Source organism: Mastomys coucha, unplaced genomic scaffold (genome assembly GCF_008632895.1).
Source record: "Mastomys coucha isolate ucsf_1 unplaced genomic scaffold, UCSF_Mcou_1 pScaffold7, whole genome shotgun sequence".
Taxonomy (NCBI): Eukaryota; Metazoa; Chordata; class Mammalia; order Rodentia; family Muridae; genus Mastomys; species Mastomys coucha.
This window is the reverse complement of record NW_022196913.1, coordinates 9,858,255-9,872,145: the sequence shown is the minus strand read 5'-3', so window position 1 is coordinate 9,872,145 and position 13,891 is coordinate 9,858,255. Positions and strand designations below refer to the sequence as shown.

General features: G+C 36.3%; 1 pseudogene; it reads right to left on the bottom strand.

The window, feature by feature from the left end:
• Nucleotides 1-942: 942 nt before the first annotated feature.
• On the bottom strand, nucleotides 943-12,818 carry LOC116082590 (annotated as a pseudogene).
• Between the last annotated feature and the right edge of the window lie 1,073 nt (nucleotides 12,819-13,891).

The following is a 13,891-nucleotide window of genomic DNA, read 5'->3' as shown; positions in this document are numbered from 1 at the left end:
CTGAATTTTCCTTTCATTTCTTTATCATATTGTACATTATTCAGTCTCTAGGTAATTCTACTGGCACTCCTGAAATACTTGAAAAAGACATAGTAGTATTCTGGAAATGGTAAGTTTTTCCTCACAAAACTTCTGAAATGATATCCATGGCCAGAAATCTCCCTAGATCCTACTGTAAGAACTGATAATATTAAGAAATCTGAAATTACTAATGTGAAGAAAAATAAAATTTAATGTGAAACAAATGTACAGAGAACAGAAAGGGGAAACAATTTTGTGCACAAAGCAAACAGTCCATCAAGAAGAAATAAATACAGGTCTTTGAAGATTTAACATCAGAAATTTGAACTGTAATGAACAAAATTTGACAGACCTTGTAACTACTTAAAACTTCATAGTCATTAGAGATTAGGATCTTTGAAAGTATTAAAGAAACCATTATTATGTTCATTGTTTAATAATATAATTATTAAAGCTACATTACTAAGTATACAGAGATACATGCAAGATAAAACCAAGGTACACATTTATAGAAACAATGAAATGTCTGAAAAACGGTCATTAATGTATTTCAAACTGGTATGAAATGAACAATTTTCTATACCCATACAGGTTACTACAATTGATCAACATGAATAAATAATATATATAAATTTATATAAATACATATAAATATTGATGATATATTAAGGAAATCCCAAAAAATTTACTATATAGTGTCTTAATTAGGATTTTATTGCTGTAAAGAGTCATATAACCAAGGCAACTCCTTTTTTTTTTCTTTTTGTTGTCATTAAACTTGTTTTCATGAGTCTCAAAATTCTTTGACAGATTTTTGGTCAAGTTGTTTTCGTTAAAAAGTATTCATTTTTTATTAACACTGAAGAAAAAATACTTATTTTGAAAACTAATAACTTAAATCTGCCCCACACATGCATAAAATGGTTCACAAAACATTCTTTCCTTCTGAAGGTTTTACGATGCATTGTTATCATTAACCAGTCTTTTACTATTAAACTTAAATGGCCAATTGAGACAAACAATTCTGAGACCATTCTTCCACTGCTGATTAAGACTGGGGTGGCAGGTGTTAGGAACAATATTCATTTTGCCTTCTGAGCTTTCGGTAAACTTGGTGACTTTGCCAGCTCCAGCAGCCTTCTTGTCCACAGCTTTGATGACACCCACAGCAACTGTCTGCCTCATATCAAGAACAGCAAAACGACCAAATGGAGGATAGTCAGAGAAGCTCTCAACACACACGGGCTTTCCAGGACCATATCAACAATAGCAGCATCACCAGACTTCAAGAATTTGGGGCCATCTTCCAGCTTCTTACCAGAACGATGATCGATCTTTTCTTTAAGTTCAGCAAACTTGCATGCTATGCAGGCTGTGTGACAATCCAGAACAGGAGCATAGCCAGCACTAATTTGGCCTGGATGGTTCAGGATAATCACCTGAGGAGTAAAGCCAGCTGCTTTCATTTTTGCTGTCACCAGCAGCATTGCCTTGTCTAACATCTTTGACCAACACGTTCTTTACATTGAGGCCCACATTGTCCCCAGGAAAAGCTTCACTCAAAGTTTTATGGTGCATTTCAACAGACTTGACTTCAGTTGTAACATTGACTAGAGCAAAGGTAACCACCATGCCAGGTTTGAGAACACCAGTCTCTACTCAGCTTACAGGGACAGTGCTAATGCCCCTAATTTTATAGACATCCTGGAGGGGGAGTCGCAGAGGCTTGTCAGTTGGACGAGCTGGTGGCAGGATACAGTCCAAAGCTTCCAGCAGCTTGGTGCCACTGGTACTGCCATATTTGCGGGTGACTTTCCATCCCTTGAACCAAGGCATAGTAGCACTTGGCTCCAGTATTTTGTCACCATTCCAACCAGAAATTGGCACAAATGCTACTATGTCAGGGTTGTAGCCAACTTTCTTAATGTAGGTGCTGACTTCCTTAACGATTTCCTCTTATCTCTTCTGACTGTATGGTAGCTCGTTGGAATCCATTTTGTTGAAACTAACAATTAGCTGTTTCACAACCAGGGTGTAAGCCAGAAGAGCATGCTCACAGGTCTGCTCCTTCTTGGAGATACCAGCTTCCAATTCAACAACACCAGCAACAACAACCAAGACAGCAAAGTCAGCCTGGGATGTACCTGTAATCATGTTTTTGATGAAGTCTCTGTGTACTGGGGCATCAATGATACTCACATAGTATTTGCTGGTCTCAAATTTCCACAGGGAGATGCCAATAGTAATACCATGCTCACGCTCAGCTTTCAGGTTGTCCAAGACACAGGCATACTTGAAAGAGCCTTTTCCCATCTCAGACTTTTCAAGCTTTTTGATGGTTTGTTTGTCGATTCCACCACATTTGTAGATCAGGTGGCCAGTTTGGTGGACTTGTGTCCAATCTACGATGATGTTGATGTGAGTCTTGCCTTTTCCACCCAGTTCCCTCCCTCTATCTGCCTCTTATGACTATTTCACTCCCCCTTCTAAGTGAGATTCAAGCATCCTTGCTTGTACCTTCTTTCTTGTTTAGCTTCTTTGAGTCTGCAGAGTATAGCAAGGGTATGCTGTATTTTATGGCCAATATACACAAACGTGAATACATACTATGCATGTCCTTTTGGGACTCGGTTACCTCACTCAGGATATTTTCAAGATCCATTCATTTGCATGCAAAATTCACACTTTCTTTGTTTTTAATAGGTGAATACTATCCCACTGTGTAGATGTACCACATTTCCTTTATCCATTCAATAGTTGAGGGACATCTGGGTTGTTTCCAGTTTCAGGCTATTAACAAATAAAGCTACTGTGAAAATAGTTGAGCAAGTGTATTTGTGGGATGGTAGAGCATGATTTGGGCATATGCAAAGAAGTTTTAATAGCTGGGTCTTCAGCTCCTTCCGTCCTTTCTCTAACTCCTCAATTGGGAACCCTATGCAATGGTTGGCTGTGAGCATCCACCTCTGTATTTCTCAGGCTCTGACAGAGCCTCTCAGGAGACAGTTTTATCAGGCTCCTGTCAGCATGCACTTGTTGCAATCCACAATAGTGTCTGGATTTGGTGACTGTATATGGGATGGATCCCCAGGAGGGGCAGTCTCTGGATGGCCTTTCCTTCAGTCTCTGCTCCACACTTCGTCTCTGTATTTTCTCCCATGAGTATTTTGTTCCCCCTTTTAAGAAGGGCTGAAGTATCCACCCTTTGGTCATCCTTCTTCTTGAGAAGATATGGGGAGGGGAGTGGGGGAGGTGCAGGAACAGGTTTAAAGAAAGACAGGAAAGATGGACAGATAGCCACATGAATGAATGGAAATTTGCCTTCTTTTTTAAAAAAATGATTTATTTTCATTTATGTGTAAGAGTATGTGACTCTGTGTATGTGAAAGTTTGTATGAGTATTATATCTGATCCTCTGTGACTACAGTTGGAATTGGTTTGGAGCTACAAAGTAAGGCTGCTGGAAATGGAATTCTGGTGGTCTGAAGATCTAAGGAAAAAGCACACTTAACTTTTGAGCCATCTCTCTGGCCCCTACTTCAACCTTCTTAATTTTATCTGTTATTTCTTTTACCTCTTAGTTACCTCATCTTCAACCTAATCCAGTTTCCTGAGATGACCACATTTCTTGATCACACTGCTTTAAAGTTAAATGCCAAATGCTGTAAGAGAGATACAAAAAATTTCCACATATTTAGAATTTTCTAAGTAGGTTTCTCAATAATGTAGAAACATACTGTTTACAAAATGTTAGTCAAAAAATTGACTTAAATAGTGATGATAAGTGATTACATTAGTCTGAAGAAGTTAGTCTCCAGGGAACCAAATAAACCTACTTAAAAATGGGGAACAGAACTAAACAGAGAATTCTCAACTGAGAAAACTCAAATGGCTTAGAAGTAACTAAAGAAATGTTTAATATCCTTAGTCATCAAGGAAATGCAAATTAAAACAACCTTGAGATTCCACTATACACCAGACAGAATGGCTAAGATCAAGAACTCAGGGGACAGCAAATGGTGGTGAGCAAGTGGAGAAAGAGGAATACTCCCCCATTCTTAGCGGAATTACAAGCTGATACCACTCTGAAAATCAATCTGGCAGTTCCTCAGAAAATTGGACATATTATTACCTGAGAGCCCAGCAATACCACTCCTGGGAATATACCCAAAAGATGCTCCAACATATAACAAGGACACATGCTCCACTATGTTCATAGCAGTCTTATTTATAATAGCCAGAAGCTGGAAAGAACCCAGATATCCTTCAACAAAGGAATGGATACAGAAAATGTGGTACATCTACACAATGGAGTACTACTCAGCTATTAAAAACAGTGACTTCATGAAATTCTTAGGCAAATGGATGGAACTAGAAAATATCCCCCTAAATTAAGTAACCAAATCAGAAAAAAAAAAAAAACACACATGGTATGCACTCACTGATAAGTGGATATCAGCCCAAAAGCTTCAGTTCTTTGTATATATTGGATATTAACCCTCTATCAGATGTGGGATTGGTAAAGATCTTTTCCCAATCTGTTGGTTGCCTTCAGTAAACCCATCTGGTCCATTTTGGTTGTGATACTTTTAATGACTGGTGCTATTTCTTTTGGGGTTATTGGACTGTTTAGATGTTTTATCTGGAAGAGCAATCAGTGTTCTTAACTGCATCTGATCCTGATTTAACTTTGGTCTCTGATATCCGTCTCAAAAATTGTCTATTTCATTCAGATTTTCTAGTTTTTCTAATGACATGTAGATTTTTCAATATGCTTCATTTCATCTTCTATAGGAGTGTGTGAAAGTTTTGGAACTTGAAAATTTGAGCTTTCTTATTGTTGAGTTTTAAGCATTTTTTATATGTTTTGAGTTGCTTTTATCAAGTATTTTGTTGAGGCAATAAAAATTTAACTAACATATCAATAAGTATTACATGTACATATTAGCCTAAATTGAATAAAGAAGAGTAAATTGTAAAGAAGAGTTATTGATGTGTAACTGATTTTCAAAGTATTTTGAATTTAATTTGAAATCAATTTTGTACATACCTAGGGTTCATTTATTGTCTTAGCTTTGCTCTTTCACTGTCTTAGCTTCAGGCTTGATTAAACTGATTTCCCTTCTGATAATAAAATACCTTGCAGAGCAGCACACTTTTCTCTTCTTCAATCACTTTGCAAACTCTTGGCCAACATTCTTATTAGACAAAATAGAAACACATTATCATACCTAAGGCAATCAATTTAATTAGGGCTCGATTCGGAGATGGCTGCACTAGTCTAGTCTGGGTACTGTACATTATGCAGGGAGTTTAGTAGTGCTGAAAAATTCTATTTCAAGCAGTGGGAAATTTTTTCATAATCTAATAACTTTGACGAAATGGGAAGAAGAGAGTAAGTCGACCAGAACAAAAAAGCTACCATCATGAATAAGCCTGGCAAAACTATTCCTTGAATAATTATAGAATAACAACGGAGGTTTGTGAGTCTAAAATTCACATGTTCATTATCTACTAATATCTTCAAGCCCACACAGAAATCTACAGCTCAGTCATGCACTGGTTCTTGTAGTTTGTCAGCACTTCCTCAATGAGACATATAGACAGAAGAGCAAACCTGCTTTCTGTGAGCGCCGTCAACATGCTCGCTGCCTTCACCCCATCATTCCCTCAGTAGGTCAGATTAAGAAACACACAGTCATGAGTTCCAGTGTTTCTGCTTTCCACTGGACAAAAAACAACAAAGCATTACAAAAGACAGGAAATATACCCAGTTCTGTTTGTATTTGCTAGGGTATGTTGATCTTAAGTATTCTAAAACTGTAGAATAGGCCTCAATTTTCCAAGCACCATGAATCAAAAATAGTATTTTTAGTAATGCTGGGTGTTAGTATTTTATATGAGGTATAGAAAAATATCAAAAACCAAGTGACTTAATGAAGAAAAGAAACTTTCATAGTTTGTGGTTCTCGGAGCCTAGAAGAGCATAGTAGATGTGCCTGATGTATATAATGATCAGGCCAAAAGTGAAGAAGTAGGTGTGTTCAAAACAAACAAACAAACACTAAAAGCAAACCCACGTTAGATTAACTTCATTCCTTGGGGAATAAATCTAGTTCATGAAGTTAAATGGGAAATCTTTTTAAAAGGTTTAGTTAATAATAAAAATAAATAGAAACAAAAGCCTGTTTTATGGGTTTCTCTGTACAGACTGGCTATCCTGGAACTCTGTAGACCAGGCTGGCCATGAACTCAAAAATCTGCCTGCCTCTACCTCTCAAGTGCTGGGATTAGAGGCATGTGACACATTTTTAAAGGGTAGCACAAACTTTTGAAAAAATATGAAGAAATGTGCTATTTCACAAGTCCGGAGACCAAAAAGTTATGCACAACTGACTCTCATAGAGAATTCTGTGAAAGGATGTACCCCATGTTTCTCTCTCAGCTACCAGTGACTGCTTGACATTTCTTAGCCTGCTTCATCTTCTGACACCATCACCACTGTCTATCCCTATCCACAGTTACTCTGTCTCACATACTCATCTTGTGTCTCTTTTATAAGGATAGCAATTATGAGATAGATAGTTGATTCTAGTTTAGGATCATCCCATCTTCCATAGTTCAGTATTCTTTTTTCCTAAATAAAGTGACATTCTCTCCAAGGGCCTATGTGCATGTAGACAAGTGTAATTACTTCTGATTTCTTTACAAAGCGTGGTAGCAGCCTATCTATCTACCTACCTATCGATCTATCTATCTATCTATCTATCTATCTATCTATCTATCTATCTATCTATCTATCTATCTATCTTCCTTCCTATCTATCTATCTTCCTTCCTATCTATCTGTCTATCTTCCTTCCTATCTATCTGTCTATCTTCCTTCCTTCCTTCCTATCTATCTATCTATCTATCTATCTATCTATCTATCTATCTATCCATCAAACTGTGTACTGTAAAGTTTGAGTTGCTATGCAATAGCTGTGTGTTCTGGTATTTTTTAAGTAAATCTATCTCTGACTCTGTCTCTGTCTTTCTCTCTCTCTCTCTTTCTCTGTGCATGTGCATGTATGCCTGCATGTGTGTGTGTGTGTGTGTGTGTGTGTGTGTGTGTGTATGTATGTGTGTGTGTGTTGTGCATAGTCTGATATGTGAGCATGTTTATGTGTGTGAGTTTAGATATGCATGACATAGCTCTGATGTAGATATTAGAAGACAACCCATTGGGTATTGATCTTCATATTTCACCTTGATTGGGAAAAGATCACCTGTTGACTCTTAAATATGTAAATATAGCAGACTACCTGGATCATAACCTCCAGAGGAGTCTCTTATCCCTACCTGCCATTTTTGTAGGAGTGTTGGAATTACAGAGAAATGCTATGCAATAAACACATGCATTATCCAAAAGTAGGCACACATGCTTATGTGGCAAGTATTTTACCTACTAAGCCATCTGGATTCTGATCCTTTGAAGAGTAATCATGAAAGCACAAAATACATAAAAGGGACTAGATTATCTCAGAGTCGCTCCTGTCTAAGAATGCCACATCTTTTCAAGAGCCTAAAATATACAAATCATATGTATTTCCACAAAAAACAATGTAACCCATATAAGGAGTCAGGTGGGAAATCTGTGGTCTACTCCAGCATTTATTTCTGTGTTCCACTGTCCAAACTGAATTTCCATCTGTTAGTTTTGCCCTTAGCACTTGACTGTAGATTTTAATGGTATAAACAGATAAATATAAACCTAAGAAACTCAATGGATAATTTATAAGAATTAAAACACTATTACTAGATGTAACCACATCTAAGGAGTACCTAACTAAACGCATCACACTTCTGTGCTTTCATAGGTGGGGCAGCTATCATGGATCCTAACTCTGGTAAAATAGGCCGTATTTATAGACCCCACCCTTTCCTTCAGGAAAACCATTTAATACAATACTTGTACACAGCTGCTCTGCTAAGCAAAATCTCATGACTCTCTTGCTCGTGTCTTAATGCAATACTGACTCAAGTAAGGGAACTTGAGGTAGACATAACCCTCCAACACATGTTTGAAAATTTTAGGACATTTTACACAGTCAGAAAGACTTTTCTTGCTTAGTAAATGCTTTCTATGTAACACAGATGTGTTTCTCAATGCCTGGGAATTTCCCCTTGTGAAAATATGTTGGGTCAACTGATTTTTTTTTAAAAGAATAATTATCGCCTGAGTTTAGCTCCACTGAAAGAGCATGCAAAAGTTGTAATCATGTGCTTTGGAAAAATATCTTAATGGGCTCCTGAAGTTTTTCAAATAAGGATGAAATGAAAGACTCTAGCCCCAGCCTGAACAGAGACTTTGATTTGGAAAAGAAAAGTTATGTGCAGAAAGATTTAAAGAATGTATGTATGCCAGTGTGCATACCATCCCTAATCCTCAGAATTTGAAAACTTCATTTTGTTATTCAAACTCTTACTGGTCCTTATTTTTGAGATGCTTATCATTGGAAGATGCCTAGTGAAGTAAAGCCTGGAAGTGGGTGAATGTGTGTCAAGAAGATAAATGTGTCTTTACGCATTTCCTGCTTGTAAGGGGATTACAAATAAAGCTGCTATAGACAGTTTTTCCTTCCAAAGTGGCTGCTATTTGCATGCCTCGCTGCAATAGATGGGAATTATGTTTGCTCAGCAAACCTCACTTATGGCCAATCATTTATTGTTGACCAGCCTGGTAGATGTGAACTAGTATCTCATTGTTATTTAATGTGAATTTCCCAAAGAACTGAAGACACTCGGCACTTCTTCGTGGGCTTATTTGCTGAAGTGTGTGTTCAGATCTCTTTCTCATTTTTTGGCACATTTTTTCATTATGAAATTTTCTGTTTGTTTTTTTAATGGTAATTATTTATTAAACTTATGTTTTGCTGATATAGTCTATTACTATATGGCTTAACTTTACAGTTTCTTAATGTAACATCAAGTTTCAAATGCTGAAGTCCTTGATTATAGCTAATTCTATTCCATCTTTTCTTGTGGCTGGGACTTTCTGCTCCTATATCTAAGGTCATTTTATTAAAATCATACCCATAGAAGGTTTTATTATTTGAATACAGGGCCGGAGAGATGACTCAGTGGTTAAGAGCACTGGCTGCTCTTCCAAAGGCCCCGAGTCAAATCCCAGCAACCACATGGTGGCTTACAACCATCTGTAATGAGACCTGACACCCTCTTCTGGTGTGTCTGAAGACAAATACACTGTACTCACATAAATATTATTTGAATACACTTATAAATTTTATGTATTAATGTGTAGATCAATAATATATTTAACTCGTATATACCTTAAAAGGTAACGACTACAGCTCATTTTGTTTTGTGTGTGCATCTATTTAGCAATATTTGTTGCATAAATCAACTCTTCTTTACCAGTTTAATTCCTTTTGTAAAATTTTAATGAGTCTGTATCTGGCTTCTCCTTCTACTTCATTGACTTGTGTTTGTGTACTTTTCCTAATACAACACAAATTTAATTTCTATAGCTTCATACTCTTTTTAAAATTTGTTTATTATTTCTTTTACTTCTGAGGTTATAAATTCCAAACCACCCAAACGTTTTGCTTGCACTCTTTCAAATTTTTGGCCTTTTAAAATTGATTAGTGTTAGAAGCGTATGTGCAAGTAGATGGGAATCCCTAACTACCACCCACTGAGTATCCATATTGTTACTCATATGTATAATATCAAGACTGACAGCTTTATTGTTCTCTCTTATCCATGTTAATTGGGCTTTTCCTTTTACATTAATTCATATTTATTTATATAAATGTATTATTACAGACATTTGGTAATTTTATTCACAATGTATTGTTTCTGAAAATTGATTTGGGCAGGGTTAGGATCACCACCTTCCAAGCCTTACAGTATACAAGTAGGTGGTAGCTTTGGCATTGTTTTGTGCTTTTCTGTTTTTATGGTTTTTTAATGGGTACTTCTTTACTAAGTGTCTTTGTAATTTTGACATACAGATAATACATACTTTGGACATAGCAGTCAACTTGCCGTGCCCTACTTTCCCTTTCTCTAAGCAAGTCTCTTGATGCCATGATATATTTCTTTCACCCTAAGCTTTAGAATTTGCAGATAAATGAGATTATCTATAGAAGACACTATCTCAACACCTTTAGTCACACCCATCACAATTATTCCCAATGTCTGAGTGTCCCTAGTTGATTTCTCATTAGTTCATTAACTATTATAACATATTATACCCTGTTGGCCATTCTTTTTCCATGTCTTGCAACACCTCCTCCTCTCCTATACATTCTATGACAACATTTAGCCCACTGTCTTATAATTGTCATCATTTGCTGCAGATTTGTCCCTTCTGAGTTCTGTCTACCCATACCTGGAGAAAAAAACTTGTTTCTCCAAAGTCCAAATGCTATGGTATTTTATACACTGAAGCCCATTTACGTATACATATGGTCTAGAATATTATCACTTTAGTAAAGGTCACAAATGCTAATAAAATAATATGTGTATCCTGCTTCAGTTGTAAACAAGTCAATGATGTTCATTGTTGGTGGAATCATTTTTCTACTAATAGATTTCTGTGTGTGCAGTTATTATATTTGTATTAATTTCTTGAGAATTTCACACATCTATACAATGTATTTTGATCATTTCACCCCAAATTTCTCTCTGTAACTTCTTCCATATCCACTCCCCACTCATGCCAAACTCACAACTCCCCCCTACTCCTCCTCTCTCACCAATCCAATGTTCCCTGTCCACAGACTCACAGCTAGGGGGCATCCACTTGAGTATGGTTGACTTACCAGAAACTATATACTTAAAGAGAACCAGCTACCCTTCTTCCAGAAGCAGTCATCTGTCAATTGCTCATCAGGTAGGGGGAGGACTCAAGATTCTTCACGCTTTACACACTGAACCTCTGATTGCCTTGTTCTTGTTTAGGTTTTCTGCCGTCGACCACATATGCTGAAAACTTATAATAATTCATGTGCAGAAAACACTGTTTGGTTTCAGTTCTCTCCAACTTACCACTCTTTGACCCCCACCTCTCCTAAAGAGACCTCTGAATCTTGTGAGGAGGGATGTGATATAGTTGTCTCATCTGTGGATGAACATCCCACAAACAGTTCTCTATACATTGACCAGTTGTGTGTTCCTGTATTAATTTCCCTCTACTGCACAAAGACATGTCTCTTATAAAATCTAAGAGCTGCACTAATCAATGTTATATAGATTAACCATTCATACAATAGTCTAATATTATTTGGCAAGATAATATTAGTAGATTAACCCCGTGGCTTGTACATTCTGCAACCATAGATTCTTGTCCATATTTATGGTGCTAGGCATGCATTTTGCTCTCTGGACTGGTCCTCATATCCAGTCTGAATGAGTTGATAACCTGCCCAAAACGTCTGTGCATGTCCACAGGCATATCCTGCCATGTTTACAGATGGAAAACCTGTTGATGACTTTTCTCCTACAGTAGCCCACACAGCATGAAATCTGGATAGCAGAGAAGTTCCCTAGTCAGTACCAACTTTATTTTTCTGTGTCCAATGAACAGAATATGTAGTATCTTCAATACTAGAATTATATCATCAAGTTCTTCTGGCTTGCAACCAAGATCAGTGTCAATGACCTGCAATATTTTGGAGGTCTCTGGAACCTCCAAACCAACAGCTTAAGGTAAGGTATGGTACACCTGGCATTGAGCATTTTATTTGGCAACTGATGTATCTGGGAGAAATATGGCAGTAAGGTAAGTATGGCAAATACTTACCATAAGTAAGGGTAAGGTAGTATGGCAAATCAATTAAACACACATACACATATGTGTTTATAAATATATGTTTAAATATATGTATTTCTACATATACATTAATATATTATATATCTTTTATACATGTTTTATACACACACTACATACATTCATACATATGTATCTGTATTTTGAGAAATGGCCACCAGGGGGCAGGAAGAACCAACTTATAAAGTTCATGTGTCATATGATTATGTTTTATCATACAACTTTCTGTGTCTTCAGTTGTATTTTTTTTTATTATAAGAAGTCATCACAAAAAATTTCCAAAGTTCAGGTGAAGTAGATCCTGTGTAGTTATCAACTTGTGCTTTACATTTGTTGAATTTTCTCACAATCATCTATAAATAAGAATAAAATGTGGTTTCTCAAAACAGCGTTTATTAATTACATATGTAAAACTAACCTAATGGCATCCGAATATTTTGTAATTATCATAGAAATTATTGTTCCATTTACCCTTGTTAATTTGCTCTTATAGACCAGAATATGTTGTTTATTGAATGGATAATTGAGCAGGTGTATGTGCATTCACATATACATATGCATGGGTGTATTTGCATTATGTATATGTATGTGTACATATTTGTCTCCACCTGCCATGAGAACCTGGCAAAAGTTTTCAGTGTGCTAACATAAACTACCTCATCAAAATCTGAGGTTTCAATAGTTTCTTGTAAAGCATGCTTGTATATTTTTCAATTATTTACATCTGTTGCATTTGTTTCTGCTAAATTACTACCTAGAAATTTGAAATGACCATTAAAAAAGAATGCATCACTAGATCAAACTACACTTTTATGAAATGGCAGAAATCATTTAAAGATAGGACAATATTTTTGTAGATTTATGAACTAAAACTGTGTTACCACAAGTAATAAAAGCTTATCAGAGAGAGTACTAATATTTGACATCTGAAAACGCATCCTCTTGTAAATGCATACTTCCATGTTAATTTGCATAAAGAACAAAACCTACAAAAAAGTTGTCCGACTGTTAGTGGCTTAACTTTGCCTTGTTTTACTTTGTTTTGTTTTGTTTCAAGACAGGGTTTCTCTGTGTAGCCCTGGCTGTCCTGGAACTCACTCTGTAGACCAGGCTGGCCTCGAACTTTGAAATCTGCCTGCCTCTGCCTCTGCCTCCCAAGTGCTGGAATTAAAGGCATGATCCGTGGTGCATGCCACCATCGCAGACAAACTTTGCCATTTTTACAAAATATAAATAAATAAAGAGAACTAGAGAAGATGTAGAGTTTTCCACATCTACAGAACATCTGCCATGAGCACATGCAAAACTGAAGCAAATGAATCTAATATGGCAATGGACAAATTAAAAAAAAACAAAAACAAAAAACAAAAATTGTGGGTTGAAATTGCTGATGCTAGTAATATGTAAAATTGTTGGATTCTGCCTAATTATTAATAAACAAAGTGAAGGGTAAAAAATTCTAGCACTATAATATGGTAAATCCTCAATTTTTGTAATCATTTAAATAATGCTAATATTTTCGAAATGGCTATTTACCTTTGCTTTTCTGGGTTGCTTTCCTGGTTCCTTCTAGCTGTTTCTGCTTGTGATTTTAGGATTATTGCCAACTGAATAAGACCCCAAATCACCAGTCTTGTAGGCATTCCATTGAGAGATGATCTTGTTGGAAGATTTGGGGTTTTCTTTTATTTGTTTGTTGTTTTGGTTTGTTTTTGCAATAATAATTACATTTCTCTCTTCCTTTTCCTCCCTCAAAATCTGCCTATATACTCTTTGGTCTCTGTAAAGTCCATGGCCTCCCTTATTATTAGTTATTATTATAGTCAACAATCTTTCAGAGATGTTTAACTTTTAGTTCCAATTTTTTAATTCCATAAGACATACCCTAAAACATTATATTCATATTTTATCTCTTCTATTATTAACATGGCAATCTCCTCGAAGTAGTACACATCACCTCAAGGTTGCAAGACAGCTAATACATTCAAACCGATTTTTTTCCAGGATACTAGGAACGAGCATCAATCTAAAACAC